This window comes from Apus apus, chromosome 4, assembly GCF_020740795.1.
Source record: "Apus apus isolate bApuApu2 chromosome 4, bApuApu2.pri.cur, whole genome shotgun sequence".
NCBI classification, from domain to species: domain Eukaryota; kingdom Metazoa; phylum Chordata; class Aves; order Apodiformes; family Apodidae; genus Apus; species Apus apus.
The window spans coordinates 90,037,935-90,061,680 of NC_067285.1; positions in this window are offsets into that span (position 1 = coordinate 90,037,935).

Consider the following 23,746-nt stretch of genomic DNA (forward strand, 5'->3'; position numbering starts at 1 on the left):
TCGAGGTGTCTTTTTTCAGTATATGATAAACTCAGCATCCCTTTGAAACCCATTAGGAGGCCCTTCCAAACACCAAGAATATACCTTAAATGTCCTCCATTTAATGAGGTTTTTATACAAGCTTGTGTAGCACTGAAGCACTAACAGCCAGTGTCTGCTGTGTTACAGCTGAATCAGAATGGAGACAGTTGTTCGTAGTCCTAGCAAACTCTAAAGGAGAATTTAGTCATGTGTGGCTGGTTCATTCTTTCTGTTTTCCTCCTGTCTGTTCCCCTATATTTGATTAACCTTTTTTGTTGGAAGCTTCTGCCCAAGTGAAACATATCGTTCTTTTTTTTTTTTTTGAATGAGCATAATAAGGATATGCAGAGTATCAGGCAACCAGCAAGGATTCCTGCCAAACAATGATGACTTGCAGCTACAGCTGATGCAATTTATTTGTTTGAAACTAGAATTTGACAGGAAAATGTGTTTTTACTGACAAAAATGTTTTTCAATGACTAGAAAAGTATCCATACTACCAAGATCTGTAGTGGAAAATGTTGTTGTAGTATTTCATCACAGATAATGCTTAAGTTCTCACATTTCCTCTTTTCTTATACTGATCCAGCCTCTCAATCAGACTGCATTTCTCATAAGGCATCATAGCTGGAGCACAGACAATATACTTAGCTCACCAAGAATGGAGCCCACTGTATAACCTGTGGAAAACAATATGGAAAGACAATGCAGTGCCATTTCTAATGGATAGTTCTGAGTTTAAACTGGAATTCTTAGCAAAAATCTGCTTCTTCTGGGGAAGGAATCCTCAATCTCTGGATCCCTGCACCACACACATCAGGTCTAGGGGTTATTAAAAACTATTTTCTAGTTAGGATGCATAGGTTTAAGTATGTGATCGCTGTGGAGAGGTTTGCTAATAGGTGCTGTTATTGTTAACATCAGAAAAGTAAAAGAAAAAAAAAGCACTACTGATATTTCTCAGCATCTCTTATTAGCTGTTGGGAGACATAGCCATCCTTTTATTAAAAAGCATGATTGTATTGTGTCATAGAAGTTATTTGTAGAGCACTAGAATGTCAGAGGGAGAAAACAGTTACACTGAACATGTACAACTGTACTGTGTTTGTTACTGTCTCTTATGTTATTTGCTGCCACCTCACAGAATTTTCTTTTCAAGTCTACCTCCATTGTTTCATTCTGTGTATGTGTGGTGCATAGACCCCAGGTTCTTTAAAGTGTATCTATGACCCTTGTCTGTTCCCATTTCAACTATTCTTTAAGTGATTTCCCTGTGCGTAAGCCACCAGGATGGGCTAAAAGGCAAATCTCGTCCTCACTTGAGCATGTGTGAAAGACTCCAGATATAGCAGGACTGTGTAGTAGTGCTTCAGCAAGGACTATATGGGAATTTATTTGTCCTTGCTCCCTTTAGAGCAGTGCTAGAGACTCAATCCACCATGCAGGTTGCAGAAATTTAGTGTCACTGCCCAGGGTCACCTGTGTTTTTTGGAGGGAGAACATCACCCACTCATCACATCTACAGAATGCTGCTTTCTAGTGTATCTGCTTCATGAGTCCTTGCTACTGTACCAATATAGAAGATATCTGCAGATGTGTCTCAGCAAATATCCCCACCAAAATCCTTGATATTTGTTTCCATTTCCAAAATTTTGTACTTGGCTAGGAATGCTTTTAAGATATAAAGTATTTAAATTATACCCTGTTTTGGATCCTGGACTCCAAGGACAGCAACCGTTTCCATTTGGGAATTTTCTGACAGCATGGAATTCCATCAGGAAATGTGAGCTTTTAGAAACTGATTTCTTCATAGCACCAATTTCCACAACTCTTCTTTTAGGACAGCTTCCTCCTCTCCACAATAAACTGACAGCAGGGCACCTCAAGATAGAATCATAGAATCATATTGGTTAGAAAAGATGTGAGTGCCACGTCAATACCTAGAGGCTAGGTGTCTCTAAATTGTGGGGCACACATGGTCACTGCCTGCTTTGCCTAGATTAGTGACCAGACTTGACCCTCACTCTCGTGGCCCAGGTGAGTCAATACCCAGCAGCAACTTGGTTGTATAGAGGGGATCTTTCCACATTCCTCACATCTGAAGGGTTTCAGCTGCTGGAAAGCAGTGCTGGGACAGAGAGTGAGTAGCCATGGACACTTCCTAAGATGTGACAAACAAACGTCCTTATCACTGAACTGCAAAGATTCTATAATGCTAGAGACAGTTAACTTTGTACAAATAACAAAAATAACAGCTGGAATTTATTTTAGGTCTCCTATAACCTGAGGAGTGTCTTCAGCTTCAGGCTCTTTGGGAGCACAGGGAAAGGTTTCTGGTTCCTACTTCTTTTGGAAAAATAGATGAAAAAGACTCTCTTATCCCAGTTCATAACTGTTGGGGAGGTGGGGGTACTGTTCATTTTGTTGGGAGGTTTTGTGTTTGTTGTTGGTTTTTTAATGTCTTATTGTTCGTGGGACAAACAATCATTTCCTGCTTAGATCTTGTCAAAACTTACTGATTTCCAATAAGACTAATCAAAGCAAGCCCTGATTATTTGGCCTTCCATCAGAAACACATCACTATTTTGATATCTGAGAAAGAGAAAAATGTTGCTGAAGAGAACCATTCCCTTTTTTATATCCATTTAGGCTAGGGCAAGTATCTCTTTTTATGACATAAATCATACATAATGTTCCTCCTTGTATGTAAGCAATGAGAAAATATCCTTAGGCAAGTTGTTTTCCAAAAATAATCAGCTCAGTCATCCCCCACCTGGAAAATTACTGTTATGGCACTGTGGCTTGAAACTGAGTTGAGTGGTAGAATATGACTTATGTGAAACAGTGTACCAGAAAATGTTTTTGTTTCAGACAATATACCTAGTCTCAAAGGCAGTCCCAGCTTTAGTAGATTACTACTCAAGGGCAGACATCAAACACCTGCTCTGTCCACTCTCCTTAAGTGCCAACACCACTAATTTTCCAAATGAGTCAGCATACCTCTATTTATTCTTTAATTGATTTGTAATACTGAGTTCCAATTGAGATTGTAAAATGAAAGTTGCAAATTTGATCGTTTGCTGAGAGTTCAGAGCACTTCAGTGATCAGAGCCATCAGTCTTATAAATGACATGAGCAAATGCAAAACAACACAGAAAAAAGTCAAATTCATGGTGCTACAAAATGAGCTAACTCATGCTTATTTCCTCTTCAGGCTGTAATACAGGCAAGAGCAAAACACATCAAGAAGAAGAAAGCAAAACAAAGTCAAGGTGAAAACAAAGTCTTTCCAAATTTATTTCTGAGGTGGCAAAAAAAGAGAAGAGCAGATTAAATACTGCCACAGTATAAACCTTGACTGGCATCCTGAGATGAAGTTAGAATTTATTTCCAGACTCCAACACACAAATATTAAGATACAATTTGGTGGAAATGTTATAGACATACGTAATCAGTAAGATGCAAACAGCGTGGAGCATCAGCCTTCATTAGCCCTTGTACTGGTAGAAATTGTTTTTTCAAAGTTGCTCCTGAGGACAACAGTAAATGGATGAACAGTTTTGTCTTCATTCAAATGAATAGTATATTTGTGGAAGCAATTCAAGTGTTGAAAAAATTATGCAACAGTAAAGTTTAACTTCCCTTTTGTAAGATAGCATGTAATGTCACCTGCTCTGGTGCATCAGTTTTGGCTGACAGGAGGTATGAATGTGCAGTTGGCACCCCTTGAAGGAGGGAAAGCCCAGTTCCTCAGTCATCTGAAACAATGGACATCATCTGAAAAAACTGATTTTTATCATACTCCAGTCTGGGTTTGAATCTCCTGAGATAAGTTTGAAGATGACACTAAGCTGGGAAGAAGTGTTGATTTGTTTGAGGGTAGGAAGGCTCTGCAGAGACATGGACAGACTGGATTGATGGGCCAAGGCCAGCTGTATGAGGTTTAACAAGGCCAAGAGCCAGGTCCTGCACTTTAGTCACAACAACCCCATGCAAAGCTACAGGCTTGGGGATGAGTGGTTGGAAAGCTCCATGGTGGAGAAGGACCTGGGGGTGCTGGTTGACAGCCAACTTAACATGAGCCAGCAGTGTGCCCAGATAGTGAAGAACACCAACAGCATCCTGGCCTGCATCAGGAATAGTATGGCCAGCCAGAACAGAGGAGATCATGCGGCTGTACTTGGCACTGGTGAGGCTGCATCTTGAGTTCTGTCTGCAGTTCTGGACCCCTCACTACAGGAAGGACATTGAGGTGCTAGAGCGTGTCCAGCACTCCTTGTCTTCCATGTAGTTTTTTCCTTTGTCCCTATGTATCCTTTCTTCTGCATGAGACTTTTTGAACAAATTTTTCAAGTTGTATCAACTACTTTCCACAACCTCAATCAAATCCGGCTCTTCGTTAGTGATCAGGACCCACTGACAGTGAAAAAAAGATTCTTCTTGACTTCGTATCATTTGTGAGGTACGCTCCAAAATACTAAGCAAAGAAACATCAGATAGGATTTAAGACAGAACTGTAACATTGCATTCAAGGAGAGCATGCACAAAGGATGTTAGAGAGGACTTTCTTGTAACAAATATATTACATGCACTTATATCTCTACAGATCCAACTGCTAAGTTTAAATTCACAAGACAGCCTAATGGTTTTATATTATAGAAATCTATACTCTCCTTGATAATTGTACTAAATTTTGGCACAATTTTCTGATGCACAATGCATGAGAGGTGGTGCTGTACAGGCTACAAGAGAGCAAGCTTCCAGCTAAATCCATGTGTGACATATCCTTTCCCTACCTGAAGTGCGAGGAAGGGGTCATGCCTTTGCTTGGTGGAGCAGGAATTCTCTGCAGCCTGTGGAGAGCCCATGCTGGAGAAGAATAAAAATGTGAGGAGGAAGAAGCAGCAGAGAGGAACTGCCATGTCATGATGGACCGCCACCCTGCATCACTAATTGCCCCACAGAAGGGGTTGAGTGTGACCTTCAGTGACAGTGAGGGGAAAGGAGAAAAGTTGGAATGAAGGAGTGGAGTTGAGCCTGGGAAAAGGGGAGATGTTGGTTTAATGTCTCTTTCTTTCCTATGACTCAAATCAGGATTCAAATACTTATTTTAATTGGCAATAAATTAAGCTGAGTTTCCCCAAATCAAATCTTTTTTACTCATTATGTTAAATGCTAAAGGATCTCAATGTCTCCATCTTACTTCTGGTTTTTTTCCAATTTTTTCCCTCCCCTGCTGTCCCCCTTCTAAGTGAGAAGGAATGAGCAAGCAGCTGGGTGGGAGCTTGGCTTCTAGCCAGGGCGATCCCACCACGGTAATATATTCAGCTCATGTCAAATTAAAGCATGTTGTTGAATAGCTGAGTGGTAAAAATGGAAGACTAAATTTAGTGTTAGTAGTTTTATTTACTGATCATAGCAAAAAGACAAAAAAAGCCCTAATAATTATGTTGGAACTGCTCACTCCTGGAGTTTTTCAGGATTAGATCCAAAGGAATAACAAACAAAATGTTGGTAACATATTCTGATTATTTATGACTGACTCTATTGCAAAGAATGTTGTGTCACATCAACTGCTTGACTCTCTCAAATTATGACAACATTTCAGAATACAAATATATTTTTCAGGGTGGAAGTCCCAAAATGCAATTCAATTTAGGATTCCTAAAAGAAAGTTTTCTAAACAAGGATGGTATTAGCAGTAATTCCAATATGAGGACACCTTCCTATGAGTGTCCTTAGAAGGCTTGGTTTCTATCTGGGCAAGACAATCTGGTGAAATTGTCTCTCCTGAAATGCATAGATAGAAATGTGATTCTTATGATTCACAATGCATAGTTTGGTCAGAGAGAAAGCACACTGCATAATGCAAAATATAGTGCTTCAGGGAGTGTGTGGCTGATAAGGGACAAAGGGACCCAAGCTACAACTAAGTCAGTGAACTAAAGAAAATTGCCAATGAATGTTTTCTTAAACGAATTTGAACTTAAATATTTTATTTCATTACAGTGAAAAGTTTAATTTTACCTCAGATTGGACCTGATCCAGCATAAGTTTGCTTATTAAATACTGAATTAATGAACATAAATATTGAATTTGTTAATATATAATTAATTCTTAAGTATTAGAAAATACCAAAATCAAGATTGTTCAGAGAGGCAAAGAATTTAGTTTTCTATTAATTGTTTACAGTTAAGAAAATATCACTGGAAAATACTCGACTGGGTCTCATAATTTAGCATGCTAATGAATGCAGTTTAGTATTCTGAGAACTTACACACTAAACTACACTATTTATTTCTGATGCAAGGTTAATCTTTACTACCTCCAGCTGTGTATCACTATCCCTATACTGAAAATTGTGCCTCCTTCCCCCTACCGATATAAGTTTATGTGGCTACTGGTTTACTCCGTTGTGTAGAATGATTTAGGTCAAAAATAAATGAAAGAAACAGTCACTGAACAGGGAAAGGGAAGTATCCACTTGAAAGTAGAGAATAGAAAAAGGCATGATGCATGGGGTAGTTAATAAGACTAGATGGGTTAGTCCACCTGATTGCGCCCCAAACCTGTATCATGTGCTGCTTTCCTTTTCAAAGACCAAACATAACTAGTGAAGGTAGGTATATCTGGTTGTGTACTTACAGTCCAAGTTCTTTACTGCTAATCTGAGGCACCCAAAAAAATACCTCCCAGAGTTAAATATTCATCTACTTTAGAGATTGCTATTCACAAACAAATTATAATCAGTTCCTTGCTTTATTCACTATTGTGTCTCACTTGAAAATGAAAGTGTTTCAGTAGAAAAGGAAAAAAGAAAATCACCCAAAACCAATAAGAAAGGCATTTCCTGTAAAAACAATATTGATTTCAGAGAGAAAAAGATGTAGAGGTTAGGCTCAATGAATTAATGTAATATCAAAGTGACTATTAGTGTTTAGGAAACACTTAAAGACAGCAGACATAAATGACAGCTGTGAATGTTTTAGCAGACTCTGATCCCATTAACATTTTCAAAAATTAAAGGCACTGCTTAGATCCAAAGTACAGCACAAAATGCAAAGGGACAAGGTCACTGTAACCAAAAAAATGTCACAATATGGCTAATTGAACAGCACCTCTCCAGTGGTCAAGAACCACAATTTTGACCCCAGTATCTGTGACCACCATTATTAGCCTTAGAGCTAATGAGAAATCACAGAACAGTTTTAATTTGAAGGGACCTTAAAGATCTACTTCTAACACTCTGCATGGGCAGGGAAACCTTCCACTAGACCAGGTTGCTCCAAGCCACATCCAACCTGGCCTTGAACACTTCCAGGGATGGGGCTTCCACAGCTTCCCTGGGGAACCTGTTCCAGTATCTTGCCACCCTCCTAGCAAAGAACCGCTTCCTGATGTCTAACTTAAATCTACCTTCTTCCAGCTTAAAACCATTCCCCCTCATCCTATTTCTTCATGCCCTTGTAAAAAGTCCATTCCCAGTTTTCCTGTAGGCCCCCATCAGGTACTGGAAGGCCACTAAAAGGTCTCCCCCGAGCGTTCTCTTCTCCAGGCTCAACAACCCAAACTCTCTCAGTCTGTCTTCATAGAAGACCTGCTCCAACCCTCTGATCATTTTTGTCCTTGCTGTGCTCTAGAACTGGACACAGTAGTCCAGGTGGGGTGTCACAAGAGCAGAGTAGATGGCAAGAATCACCTCCCTTGACCTGCTTGCCACACTTCATTTGATGCAGCCCAGGATATGGTTGGCATTCTGGACTGCAAGTGCACATTGCTGGCTCATGTTGGCATCCTCATCAACACCACCCCAAGTCCTTCTCCTCAGGGCTGTTCTCAATCCATTCTCCATCCAAGTCCATTCCAATGTGGAAGCTACCACATTGCTCACAAGGTACCTGTGGCCCAGGTGCCAGAAGGAACATAAAAATGGGGTCTAAGAAGAATAACAGAGATAAAAATCTCCTTTGGGAAATCTGTGTTTGCTGGTAAATGTATGTTTCTTGTCAAGACACATTTGACCAGAGCGATGCAGTTTTTGTAGTGAACAGAGAGGTGGGGAATAATTAATCTTTTACAAGAATTCTCTCAGCTGTTATAAAAACTCTTAAATTGGTTTCCTAGTTGAGTCCTTGGAAGTGCTGTCTAGCACATGGACTGAGTAACACACAAACAAGAAGCTTCTTTAGTTTTTCCTCTAATTTTAATACTTGGTTTAAAATGCATCTTTTCAGTGCAGGGGAATGAAGGTGTCAGGTAGCTTTCAAATATGCTTTCTAAAAACAAATGTCGTTGTTTTTTTTTTAAATCCAGTTTCCACCAGTAATGAAGCCGTCAAGAAATGTAACACTGCATGCAGAAACAGGGTTCTATTATGCAAATGCATTGCAGAGGATCTTAATAGATGGGAGCCCCTCTGTCTCAGTCTATGTAATTAAAATGTGCTGTATATAATTAAAATTAATGTAATTAAAACATCCTCAGCACCAAGCTCAATTATGTCACTCAAATATTGCCTCTAGACACACCAGAATCAACACATCAGTAATATGAAAAAGATAATCCCTGTATTCCTTTAGATTAATAAACAACTGGGACCAAACAGGGTAAAAGGGTAAAAAAAGACTGAAATGATGCAGTTCTTCAGAACCCAAAAATTGTGCTTTTTCTCAAGTGTATATACAATCAACTAGCAGATTAAACTTCTGATCGGGAAAAAAAACAAGTTTAATATTCTAATGTAATTCTGTATCATTAATAAAGATTATAAAATACTGCTCCAGCAATTAGTCCTGGCAGTAGAAAAGCCAGCAAAACCTATAGCTTTACCATCCACAGGTGGATGGACCTCAGTAACATCATCAACTTTATACCACTGTTCTTCTCAGCTCCCACTCATGTCTCCCACCTGTCTCTTTTCTTGGCTGGGCCAAAAGACCACAAAGCCCAGGGATGTAGCTGCCCTGCCCTGCCAGCCACCTCCCCCCTCCTACAACATCACCCAGCACCTCCTGGCAATCAGCAGGAGAAAAATTCAAGGTCACCATTCATGATGTGAGTTCCAAGCACTCCAGCCTTCTTTCCAAGGGGAGTAAATTGGCCAACAGACTAAAGGATGCAGAGGCAAACTGATACAGCACTTCTATAAGCAACTTTTCTTTGGAAAAAAAGGCTAAGAGCATCATTAAGGTGGGAAACAAAGTTTGTATTTTTGTTGTTTTATAATATAAACAACAGACTAATAAGACACATTTATATAATGACAACTGCAAATGCTTCACATTTCAAAGAAAATGGTAAATGAATGATCCTAGTCTTAACAAAATCCCAATACTTTCATAAAATATTCCTGAAATAATTATTATATAAACATAGCAAGTGTCTTCTTTGACATTGTCTAAAAAGTTTCAAGATTGGAAAGTGATGCTGGAAGAATTTTGCAGAAATAATGCTGATCCTGAAGGTCCAAACACAAGTCCTTCTCTCTGAAAACATCTTTCAAAGAAGATGAAAGTTAGGTACTAGACTCTCAGCAATCATGAAAGACTGTATCCTATTAGCCCCTTGAAAATCATCAATTTACATAGACTCTATATTTAAATTGCAGTCATAACCCTTAACATTTCTTCAGTCCTTTACATATTCAAATTCTTTTGCAGTTTTTGTCTTTGCAAGTGTGTGGCCATAATATTTCTTTACATCCACCTTTAAACCTGCTGTGTAATACCTTCTATCTGCAACATAACTGGAAATGGATTGATAAGATAAGGCTGAACCTTAGCAACACTAAGAGTATTTCAGCTCAGCAGTGCTGCCCTCTTGTTGTGATAAGATAAATGCGTTCCTGATTGTGAAATTAAACAATTTCACAGGAGAGCTCATCATGTCACAGCTATTTTGCCTCATGTTTTGTATCTGGAAATTATCTTAAATTACTAATATAGCCTAGTAATACTGAAGGTTTCAAGTTTCACAGAGCAATAGAAATGCAACATATGGAATGTCTGGTCTTGTTGCTGTAGATACATATGCATTTATATGTATCGCGTTTTTTGGGGGGGAGGAGAGAAAAATAGTAGTAGGGGGGAAAGGAGTAGGTTAGCAATAGGCTACAGTATATATGTATAGCTTAGTTGCTTTTGAATGGCTAAACTTAAAGGATTTCATAATACAAACTTAAAGAATGGACTCAGCCAGTCTCAGATCCCTTACCAGTTATTTTGCAGATCTTAAAGAGGTTAAGTGAGGTGCCAGATGATACATGTCCACACAGAGGTGTGCAGTGGCAGCTGATGAGCCATCAACTAGTGTGAACTGAGTCCAGGAACAGACAGCCAAAACTGCTGAAGGAGTCATGAAGAGGACAAAGACAGGAAGAAGGATGCAGATTTGTTTGCTAAAGCATGTCAAATCAGTTTTCCCAGTTACCTGGTAAGGTTTCCCAGTAGTCAATCTCCTCTCTTTCCCAAAACTAGTAATATTTTGACACTTTCTCACGTGACATGCTTACAAACAGGCTGGGAAGCCTGGTCCAGATGAAGCTGTTACACTAAAACTGGAAAACTGGCTGGAAAACTGCTGGCAGAGAGGGAATATCAATGCTTCATCATCAAAAGACAAGGAAATATCAAGTGTGGTTTCAGAACATTTTTTACTCAGTCTTAATTACTATTTTGGCATTAGTTACTAAATTTGTTAAAGACCCAAATGAGGGGAGTTATCCTCACTAAATCAGCAGGTTGATATCACCCTGGAATAGACCACTACTATGTTAGTGGTAGCATAGAGCAGCATTAGATTTCAACACTATCTTGGCAAATAGGGAAACAGACTGAAAAAAGTAATATAGTTCACCAGGGAAGAGTGTGCATATAGAGCCAAGAATAATCAATTGTGTGACACGGGATCAGGAATGATTGCCTAGACAGCAGTTCTGCAGAGAAGATATGTGGTTTGTAATGGATTACAAGAGGAACACGAGCCAACGCTGTCACTCATTGCAAAAAAGGCAAACGGCTATTCTCAAACAAGCACACAAAGGTGCAGCCTGCCAAACACATGAAATTGTTTGCTGTAAAACACATTTTTGTCTGTTTGTGAGCTACACATTTTAGCATCTATGAATTTGTGTGAAAATAAGATTTTACCCCCTTTTAATCACAACAGGTAAAATTAAAAAAAAAAAAAAAAATGTGGATTATTTTCTGGCTCACACAGCACCAATGGATTTATTCACAATACCTCCTTAAAAAAAATTACTGCAGATAACATGGTAAAAATTGAAAAATGTTCCCCTATTAACTTATGTATCTGATTAAATTTACACGGTTGGGTATTTTAAAATTTAATTTTTCCTGATATGGCTTATACAGAATTCATTGAGAGGCTAGGAAATAAAATAAAAACAACAAGCTTGTTTGTCCTTTCCCAGCGACTTTAGGATTAACTTCTCAAAGTATTATTGCATTTTAATTAGAAATATGTAAAATATAGATTTGTTTTTAAAAGTGTATATATATAAAATATATAACTAATCCATAACAATAGTTAGAATTTCTGTTATTAGTTTCTAAGAAGCATAGAAAAAATGGATTTTACTACAAACATTATTTGACAGGCATAGGAAGAGCTTTTTATTTTTCTCTCTATTCTTTTTCTTAGAAACAAAAAGACATAAACACTTACCTTCTGCTGTGGGAATGACAAATAGTGTTTTTACTATAAAATGTGTCAAGCAAAGGTAGAGTACTTTAAGTTCTTGTCAGTAGTTACTCAGTTAACCATTTCAAATGCTAAATCCGATCTTCCCTAAAGCACAGGTGGTTTATGGACATTCAGTTTTTCAATTCAGCAAAACACTGTCACTAATAGAGGCTGAAAAACATCAATGGTAAGCAAAATAAATTTCTTTAACAACCCTGATTGTTCATCATCATCATCTACAGATATAAATTGTATGAACTGCATAGAACAGAAGGCCAGGGAGTGAACCCTGAGAAACATCAACCAATTATCATTATGCTTAATGTGTATGTATTTAATTGAAATGGTAGAGACACTACTTAAGAGTAATAAATCACATCCTAAGTTGTTATTTATGAAAATTGGTGAACAGAAGGAACTAAATGGAAAAAGAGTTCCCAGAATATGAACCAATCTGTTGGCAGGATGCAGTCACTAAAGCAAACTCAGAAATTCTGCTTGGCCATGAGATGCACCTATTGTAATATAGTAGTAATAGCTCAAAAATATGTAACTGCTCACACTGTCGCTTTTCTTTAGATCTAATTGTGCCTGTGCTTGTTGAGGATGAAAGAGGAAGAAATAAAGCCTACACAAAACGCCTCTCCTCACCCAGAGGCTTACATTCTCAGAGTTATCATGCAATCATCTTCTTTTACAAAATGGAGGGAAAGATTATGTCTCCTTCCATACAGAAGGCAGCCTTATGATCCCAGAACAGTGAAGAGCAAGTCAGATGCACTGGAGTTAAAACTCATGCATCAAAGTGGTCATGAACATAAAAGGACATATCTCTAAGGTTAAGCACAAACACTCCAGGTGTGTTAACATCTTCATGTGAGCAAGTAGGTCCAAAACAGACAAACAGTTATTGAGCTTTCACAGCAGAGCCTTTTATCTCACCACCTACACTGGAACATCCTAAGTTGCAACATTGCAAATTAAGCCTCATGCCAGATGGAAGATGAACACACCTGCTGTAATTAGCCACATGGGAAAGAAACCTCAAATGGATCTTGGCAAACAGCCTGCCCTGGCATCTCAGGGTACTACCCAGCTCACAAATCAGAGACTTACAAGGGCAAAGCGGTGACAGAACACATATGGCTATATGCTGGTACCAAGGCAAAGTTCACAGCAGCTTCCTCCAACAGGGGAAAGAGAGACATCTTACTTAGGGCTTACTCCTTTCAGCAAGAAAGAAAAAGTTCCTCGTTTCTGAAGGTGAGCACAGACTAGAGAGGCTTCACTAACTGAGTGCATTCTGGCACAGCCTCTAGTCATGCAGTGCCTGGAAAGAGAAGCAGCAGAGAAACATCCTCCTCTTCCTTATACATTGGGAATGGTGAAACAAGGCTACAGAGGTAGCTTTATGCAGGTTCAGCTTCTGCAGCTGCATGCCTGCAAAATTCACAGGTTTTGTTATTCCTAAAGAGAGTTATGACTTCTTCATACATCATGTATTCAGAGTGTGTGTTGCTTATCTCCACCTCAATCCAGTATGTCAGACGCATTTCTAAGCAGAAAACAGAGGAGAGCAACTTAGCTTTCTGCTTGATGCTCATAGCTATCTTGTATTTTCCTATTCTCCCTCTAAGTATCTGTTGCAGTTTTGCAAGATCCTTGATTCCATTTTCTTGGGAAGAAAACGGATGTGAAAAAGTCATTACTGATTTTCTCAAAAGACATGGGAACCTGAATGGCTCGGTGGTCACCCCCAGGGTAGGATAGTGAGTCAAAACAACATGCGACTGATCCAAACCAGTCTAATCACTAGATATCAAACACATATACTCTTTCATAAACTAAATAGGATCCACCTTGAAACCTATATGACTTCCAGCCCTATAAGGAGCATTGGAAGGTTGCTCTGGAACGTCATTTTGTAGGATTTCATGAGTCCATGTTTGTAAGGCAATATGGAGTCATATATATAAAAGACCCAAGGAAATATCTAAAGGCCTTCCATTTGAAACTGCCATTATTGCAGCAGCCTTTCCAAGGGCATTACTTCATCGAGCCAGTAAATGCGTATGTTCGTAAAGGCTACATTTCAATATAGCTTTCCAATTCATTAACTTTGCTTCTCTAGTGTCTAGATAATTACTTTCTAGTTGCATCCCTGGAGTGGTGCCTGAGGCATAAATGAAGGCAGAGTCACCTGAAAAAAATAACTGAGGCTAATTCCCCTTGGTATCCCGAGAACAGAGACCACATACCCATTTTGTCAAAGTAATCAGAAGGGAGAAAATTAAGTGTAAAGGCTGAAGTAATATTCTTTCTACTGATCAAATAATAGAGAAAGAATTTCTAAATATTGCCTTTATGCAATATTTTCTTCAAGAAAGGAAAACACAAACTATTTTCTCTCAGTGAGTAAAATTCATATTTTTTTCTATTTCTGAGCAGCTGAGTATTTTAAGTGTTTTTAGCAACATAGCCTTGTATCATAACATACAATCCCTCATTAAAGTATAATACATAATAGCCATCCCACAAAGTACTTTTTTCAGAGATCAATGATGTCAGAAACTCATGTCAGGTTATAACTTTGTTGCTGCTACAGGAAAGACTTTCCAAGATATGTCCAACACATTGATAGTCAGTTTGTTCCCTAGTCTCTTACTTCCTCAGAGCTATTTATTCCAGTGAAAGGACTTTACTGACAAAATAGTAGTTGTTACCTGTCCAAATGAAAGACTGACATAAAGATTATACTGCAGTATCCCTGCAGTAGGGATGGATTGGGAAGATCTTGTGTGAAATCTCTGCAGAAATCTCTGTATGAAATCCTGCAGAAATAACTGGTAGTTTTGCTACTGACTTCACTGCAGTGAAAAGTTACTAGAAATCTCTTAGTGCTATTCCTGCTAAGTTGCCAATCTTCATTGCCCAAATTCCTGTCTGAGATATTCAATAAAATAGCAGTGATCTTTCAATAAGCTATATCTTTTACTAAGAACTTTAACATCAGGGTACATGAAGATAGTTTAATATTTCTGCAGGGGTGAACTGTGCTACACTAGATTATTAGACCTGACAATTAATAACCTAGAGGCAGCTTCAACAATTTCCACTAAACTCATTCAGTCATGAGGGTTAGGTTTCTTACCATCAATTGCCACTACTTAAATATGCCTTTTAAAATATTATTAACTAAGGTCTCCGGAACAATCCCCTCAATGGCTATGCTTATATATTGCCCTCCAGATGACAGCAAAGGTCAATTCCCTATCATCTCATTAAAGGTGTATTTAATTTGGCCTCTTTCCCCTACACAGCTAACAAAGCCCTGATTAATCAGCTCCATAGCGAGAGTAAACACACTACTTCACTTAATTAAAAATTAAATTTCTCTTGAGGGATCATTACAGTAGTGAGCTGCTACATGCCTTTGTTAAATAGGTGTTTCTTCGAGGACACATCCAGAGGTAGACTATTGAGAACCTTGTATCTATGTAAACAGAAATTTGTTCAGACATTCAATTAGAACACTACAGGTGTTCATCCTCTAAGAAGAGGCAGATGTAGAAAAGCCAAGGATACTGTGAAGAACACGGAAAATTGCACTACTATCTTTGGTACCTGGTAAACTTTTAAAATGCATCATGTCATTTTAGTCTTTAGAAGAAGACACAAAATTATTGCTTCCCCTACTTGTGACTGACAAATAAACCCCTACAATGGAAGAAAGCCCAGGGGAGATGGGCAACAGCCATGTGCCTGTGGAGCTCAGAGAATAACACTGGCTGTGACACACCTGACTTTATCTCAACACAAAGGGGACCAAAGGGTGGCCTTTGTTTTAACAGCTACCAGCAGTTGAGTGAAACAACTGATGCTGTAAATGTTTCTCCCTGAGTTATTAAGACTGTGAATGTCTCCCTGAATCAGCCAGACCAGCTCATGCTGGTCAGGGGAGTAAGTGGCTCAGCTCAACACAGAATATAAACCCCAGACAACTAACAGTAGTAGTTTGAAGAGTTCAATAGGCTTGAGGCTGCTTCAATCCACATATTCCTTCCTGGGGATTAGGGATACCTAGTAAAATTCTTATACTCTGCTCAGTGTAACTTAATTTTTTTTGTATTGTGGTTTCAGTGTATTTATTATCATTTTGCTAAATCAGAAATCCTGTGTAACATTAAATATCTTCAAATAAGTGAATTTTATATTAAACATTACATCCACCATGTATAGAGTATCTATAAGAACCTGGTCAGAAAGTATTTGTCTCTAACCACAGTGAGTACCTCCTTGTGGAAATGCTTTCAGTCCTCTAAAATTTCAAACAGAAATAGTCAAATGGTAAGACATGTAGATGCTAATAACACCATCTAAGAAAACATTGGAGAGAATCTTCAGTCTTTTCTTCTCAGTTTTACAACTTCAAAGTGCAATGGGGTGCAAGCACCATAACTTACACAAAACAGATTAGCTGTAGCTAATGTATTGAATTTTCACGTGCAGTATATGTTAGAAACATGCTCCTGGTCTAATTGCAAGTCCCATCTACTTCTGAAACACAGGCAGTGTGAATTCAAGACTCTGACCTGCCCACCATTCCCACAAAACCAACACCCAGCTAAAAATCAGTTCTACACCCAAGCCAAAGTGCACTGTTGGAGAAGGTGTTCCTGCTTTTTCTTACAAGTCATTGACATTAAATTGCCAGAGTGTACAAGCAAACAGAGTGGCATGAAGTCATCCTTGACCTTTTGCTAACCTTTGTACTCTGCACTTTGAAGAACAGAAGAAAATAACTCTTCACGCAGATTCTCTTCCATTTCAGCGGGTTGATAGCCATAGCAGTCAGTCAAAACATGCTGGCAGCATGCAACACAGTAGGCCTACACTAAATGCACTGTGTTTCTTTCCTGTTACAAAAGCAGGTCAAGAATTCCTCTAAAGCCAGTTCCAGGGCCTTTATGTTTTGGTTTTCTTGCCTTTCAGAATCACAGATTAGAATAGCACTGCCCCGAGTCTTGGACTCTGGGTCTAAAAGCAGACATTCAAGTGGGAGCAGACACTTGCTGTGTTGCACTGAGGACTCATCTCTGCTAAGTAATATATTCCCATGATTCAGAAATGCAAAACTGATCTTCTCTGTGACATAATTGTTAACATGGGGACTCTTATTTATCTTCTCAGCTACAACGCATGTAAAGCAAATAGACCATAGTAATACCATTACACACATTCCTGCACTCACTTTAGGGACAATCAATATCAATTATCAAGTTCTCAACAGGAGAGAAAGGCTGTGAAATTGCCCATAAAATAAATTTACAAAGTCATCCCAACACCTTCTCTGTTCTGTTAAAAAATTATATATAAATAATTATTTAAAACATATTTTCATTAAATGAAAATTCATGATCATAGTGATGATGACTCTATCATGCCATGTTTCAAGGAAATGAGGAAAATTAGTCAGATTCTTGTTTCATGAACCTCTCAGAAGGTCCATGTTTAGCAATTGATTCTGCCCTTTGGAACAGGGTCATTCTCTTGAATTGCTTCTCAAGTTCTATAACAGAACAGTATCTTTTTATTGAAATAAAGGCCACATTTGCTTTCTTAGCCAAATATTGAATCTTTTTACTTACCTTAAAGCCCAGGAAGAGACTTGCTGCCCTGCAGGAACTCTTTATTGGTAACCTTGGAGTTTCTTTTATGAAGATAGTCCCTAGGTATTTGAACACTCACACACAGCTTGTTGCCTTCTCCATCTACTGAGGAACAGCCACTAAATAGGATGTGAATTTTCTTACAAACCTCTAAACACCCCTGACTCTCCTGTGACTTTCTCCTCCTCCTTGGGCAAAGAGTCATAAAAGTTTGCCTTTCTGGTTTATAGTACAAGTGATAAATCGTCTAGGCTTTCAAAGGACTGGTGGACCAATATCCAGATTGTGTTACATCTGTGCTGGTTCACCTCTGGAAACATGAGAGAGAAGGGGCATTTACACTTTAATATATATAGTTTAGATGACAATAATGCCCAAAGACACTTGGCATAGTTTGCTGCTCCATTTCATAATTGCTGTTACTCACATCCAGGCAATAGGAAAGAGCCCAGAATTATTCAGTGGTCAGACTTTATCCTACAGTCCTTCAAAAAGCCTAGAAATTCAGACTCCTGGCAGCTGAAGTGAATTCCAGTCTAAAAGGCAGTACAATGTATTTAAGACAACAAAAGTAACATTGTTGCAAGGTGTATAACTTACTAACTTCTCTCTCTCTTCAAGTGAAGGATTTGGCTCTGAATGATTTGATTATGCCGGTTGTCCCCACTAATTTTAATGGAAACATGCCACAATAAGCACATTTCAAGACTCTAATGCATTACAGTCTTTCCTGTCTACTGCTTTCCAAGATGATTATGTATATCACATGTAGGCATCATTTAATACTGTCTGCATTTAATAATGCAGTCTGTGTTTGCCCATAGAAAGTACAAAGGCATGAATTATTTTACAAGGTGCTACCAACTTGAAATTGTCATGTTTGTGCTTTTTGAACCTTCAATATATTTATTCTGTTGGATTATTTAAACTTCTCATTCTTAATACTTTATCTCTAATTTAGACAATTAATTTCTACAAATTACATTACCCCTTTCATATTCCCCTATATGCTAAATACTGGTAAGTAGCCTCCATTTATCAATGATATTCAGCTTTACATTAATTATATTCCAAGGCACATAAAAACCCTTGTGCACTAGCACTCTTTAGTGATGCACAAAGGAACCAGATACCGAACATGAACAAAATACAAAGATTTTAACTGAACCAAGTGAAATATTGAATCCTGAGCAGAGGTGAAAATAATACATTCAAATTAATTCAGTTTTGAATACCATCATTTTTACTACACCTTATGCTCTCAACAAACACTCTCTTTGAGCTGCTGCAACTGGGATTAAAGATTAGGATGTATGGAGCCTATCCAAGTCTTTCTGAATAGCCACAATTATCTTATTATTTCTTAAGCTGTGTTCCTGCTCTTGAATGCTAACATCAGGAACTAGTTTTATTATGAAAATCACTAATTTACTAATGCCCTTTGGAACATTATTTCAGCTGTTTTTATGTGCTGAGTTAAACTGACTACACATGCAGCATAAAATTGAGGATAAAATATGCTCTAATCTAACTGTAATTAGGATGGAAATTAAAGGAAATTAGTATAGCACAAAAATAAAAGTAATATAACTGTTACCCCAGACATATTTGGAGCCTTGAGCTTTGAGGCTTAGCAAGCAATTTGAAAGAAAGTCAAACAGTCTGAGCTAGATGCTAATAGATAACCACCTGTGTACTTGCAGTGCTCTGGAAGGCCTCATTAGCCAAGTGAGGCTATCTGTCTTGGCTCCTTTTCCACTTAAGTAAATTTGGCATTATGGAGAACCAAGATGGGGTGGGTATTTCATGCTAATGAACTCTTTGCGCCACATGGTACTCCCTTCTATTAGAAAAAAATACCATTTCTAAAGAAATACTTTTTTTTTTTTTTTTTTTTTACCTAAAAGATTAGTCATCAGTAGTTAGAGCAATTCTTTGTGCTGATCCAAGAATAAAAAATCGGCTAGAACTGTTTTCTAGTCACCCATGTTAGAATGCTATGGCTATTAAATAGACCTCTGTATGGCTGTAGCCTTTTTTCTGAGAATAATAGGAACTGGAACAAAAGTTTATTTTAACTGTATCAGACTTAGCAAGGTTGCTTCAAAACAAAACTAAAAACATTTCTGGGAAATTATTTCACAGACCTCTAGTGGGCTGAAATTTAGCTACTCAGATTTACTGTGTTGCTTAACACAAACAGCAAGTTCCCATAGTTTCTCTCTATTGTCTTCTTGTACAAACTAAATACTGCTGACAAGTTTTATTCTCCAGCAACTCCAGTTGTTTCCATATACAAAGTTTTCTGGTACAAATATAGCCAGCACATGTCCCAGAAAGACTGAATCTTACTATAAAGGCAACATTTGAAAGTTATCTAGTATACTCTTGTATGCTCTGCAGATCAGAAGGTGACAGTATTAGAATGGAACCAACATCATTTGGAGCACCAAATGTCATCCTGAATTTTCAGATGTTTTATCCCAGCTCAGTAGCAGAACATCTTCAGTGTACTACAGGCACATCCTTCCTGTACATTTGTCAATAATTAGGCTCCTCAAAAAAAATAAATTAAAAAAAATCAAACCTAGAGAGATAATGATGATGATGATGAATATAGGTAATCTTTAAGGCCTCTTCCAACATGAACCTTTCTATGATTAGCTGATGATACCTGCCAGGTCTAGAAATTACATGAACCTGTCTTCTGAAGTGGTCCTCAGCTGTATTTGTTTTTGCAAGCAAGTTCTAAGTACTTACATCACCACCTCAACACTTGTTTTTAAGAATCTTCCACTTAATGCTGCCTGTTAAATGAGTTTCACATTGCACATCTGGAAGACAGAAGAATAAAGAATAAATTACCTAAGGAAAGAGTTAGAATAATGGTTTAACAGCTCACAAAAGGCCATCACTGTCTTTGGCTTCAGCATTTCTGTTAGATTCTATAAGAATTAAAAAAAAAAAAAAAAAAAACAAAACACCTTCCCAAATAAAATGCTGTTGACATAGAAAAATGGAAAGAAAGACTCTAGAGGCTGTCTAGGAAGGAACCCTAGCAGATAAAAACTGCTATTTTGTATTCTTTGCATGAGCACATTTCACAAAGATAAGTATCTTGGCTGTCCAGATATCAACATCCATGGCAATAGAAGCTCTAGTAATAAACATATACATGTATTACTAGCTCAGAGCTGCTCTTGGTTGAAAGCAAGTGGTCTCAGTTTTAGGGTCATATCTCAGCCAACTCAGAGCAAGGTTCAAAGCTGTACACCCCTTCAGTTTCATTATGGTTGAGAAGAATATGGATTACAGCTTATGTGGTTTCAACTTAAGGTCTCAGTTTGTCAAAGGTTGAGAACTGTTGACCTAAGAAGAGAATTGTCATAAAGGCAGAAGGCAAGAAGCGCAAGCAAATACATTTTACACATCTTCCCGTTATCGTGTAAATGGGAAAATATACATTACTACATACCCATTTTTTTCATAAACCTTATTGAAAAAGTGAGCATTAGTGAGAGTAATGCAGCCAGATACAGTGCAATACAGGTAGAAGCAAGTAATATTTATCGTTGTAACAAGTATGTAAAAATACAGAAGAAAGAAGACAGACATATACATGCCTTCCAAGCAACACTCTGCAAACACTATTGCTATTTAAGAACAGTAGTATCTACGGTAAATGCCATTCCTGGATAGTTATGTTGCCAGACTAGACAAAAGACTTCTGCACTGGAATGAGGAGGAAAAGGCTCTACTGAGAAAGCATAGCCTTTTCATAAGGGGATACACAGAAGTAATTATGGATTAGGAAGGGAAGGCAGATTCCTCATGAGATTTTCAAAAGTATTGCACTTCAATAACAATTAGGTCCTGAGCCTGCTATTGCAGCCTAAGTACAAAAGTAGCACATTAGTGATACAAAGTCCTTGCACTCCAAACACACAGTTTTTGTTAAAACAAATAAAACAACTGGTTGAGGTCAGTCTGGCAGCACTTACCTTTTCTTAAATTATTCCAGGCAGTGTTACAGAAATTCCCAGCTCCAGAGATTTGAGAGGCTTCTCCTGGTTGCTGAATACTACCTCCTTGGTAGTGCTGTGACTGAACACGTGATGCTTGTGCCCCATTTCTCTCAGCTTCAGAGTGGCTTTGTTGCTTTTTTAGACACACATTCAGAGTTAGAAAGGGCTAGTAATGCAATCAGCTTTCAGAAATAGCCAACCACCCTCACAATGCATGCAACATTACATTCTCCAAGAAACCTTTCCCGCTATAAACAGCATGAGTGACACCCAGCAAGGAAGAAAAATTTCGAGGGAAGGGATCCTGAGCATTGCCTCTCTACTGGGAAAAGAAGAGCAGAGGATTCAACTGAAGTGCATTAACGCCTTCATAGAGCAAATCTAAATTACTTAGGGAACACTTAGATATTATAGTAATAAGCACTCCTGGAAACTCTAATGCAGATGTATAAAACATTAAATTACTTAATTTATTTCTAATACCTGCTTTTATCTTGATACTTTATTTCAATCTTTCTACTACATTTAGGGCAAGCAGCAAAATAACAGCAACTCATTCCAACAAAAATAATATTCTGGAAACTGCAGAACCATTTATTCTGCTTTACTCCTATCACATTAAGTCTGGTATATATATAGCTTTTCGGCAGCTCTTACCTAGGTACCCTTCCAGAGACCAGAAATATGGTATTACTTGTAATCTCAGTTTATATTAAATATAAAAAAGCTTGTTCATTCTGGGGATAACACATGAATCCTAAATATATCCGCACTAAAAGGAAATAAGGAGGCCTGCCAAACTTAGTATTTTAAACCCTGTCTTTTTTTTTTTTTTTTCCTTCCTTACTCTTAATTCCTGATTAGCCTGGTCTATGACTTCTGAATGCTTGATATTCAAAAGCTCACAAGAGACTGGAGTGGGAGTTTGTAGGTGACACTGATCATTGCAGAGGGGTTACAGGTGCCATAATGGAAATCTGAACTAAGATAACAGGCAGTGAAGATCTGGGAAATGGTAGGGCTTAAGGCACCTGTGACCTGAGCACTCCACAGACCGTGGGATGGAACAGGAGAACGTCCCATCACCATCCTGTGGCTGTAGTAGCCTAGTCCCACTATCTGGTTTCAGCCAGAGAGAGACCTGTCAGTTTACATCCCCCAGTAAAAATTTCAAAAACCAGTATTCAAATATGAATCCTTCAGATTCTTATGTCTCAAATTTTCTAAGTATTTGAACATCTCGAGACAGAGTCTTGAAGTTCTCCATACGAGTCTCTATATAGAGATTGTGTAAATGCCAAAATACCCATTTTGAGGTTAGCAGAGGAAACAGATTTGGGGCGTGAGAGAAAAAAATTATTCAGGTATTAATTACTGTGAATCAGAAAAACTGTTTTTTGGGTTGTGTAGGAACTGATAATCTCCTTACTCACAAAAGTGAGATCATGAATCTTTCAAGGATCGTCTAATGCTTACAGAGATTTACGAGAAAAACTGGAAAGCTAAAAAGTAGCAGTTATCAAGCAAGCATTTGTCATTTGACTCAATAAAAACAAAGAAAAAGAAAGATTAAAGTATTATAGATTTTTCTAGCTATTTTTGTTTTGGTGTTGTTTGGGTTTGGTTTTGTGTGTTTTTGTGTGGTTTTCCTTTCTTTTTTATCATTCACTTACTGGATTTCTTTTTTTCTTCAGAAAACATAAACATTCAAGTAGGACAGCTCACCTTCGCCTTATGAGGCACTTCATTATGATTCACCCTTTTGCTCAGATGAACCTCTGACTTTATTCCACTGCCACTCAAGGTTTTTTTGGACCAAACCTGAGTTTGGTCCAAAACCTGAGTTTGGGAAATAAGGTAGCTGCAAATTTCCCAGCAAGGACTGTAGGAAATAGGAGTAACCTGGAGAAACCCAGAGCTCAGCTCCTTTAATTTGCCAGCAAAGAGGGACTCAGGCAAAATCCTGCAGGGACTTTATTCCATGTTATTTTCCAAAAGTATGTAAACCGATTACATCCGAGGACCAAACAGTGCTAATTCATTCCACTTACCCTCTAGCTTTTGCTTCAGTATGTCACGAACTCCAGTAAAGTAGTAACAGGTTGTATTTTGAAAATACAGTTTTACTCTAAAAACCCCGTAACTCCAAGGCATGGTAGCAGGAATTTGCTGTGTACTTTAATTAGTTGTTTCTGCAGTCCAAAAATGCTCCAAGCCCTGCAGCCACTTTCCCACAAAACAACAGGTACTGCCTATTGTAGTTTTAACCACTATATTCTTGCTTTTCCCACTCATGAGAAAAACTCAGGCTTCAAAAAACAATTGTTT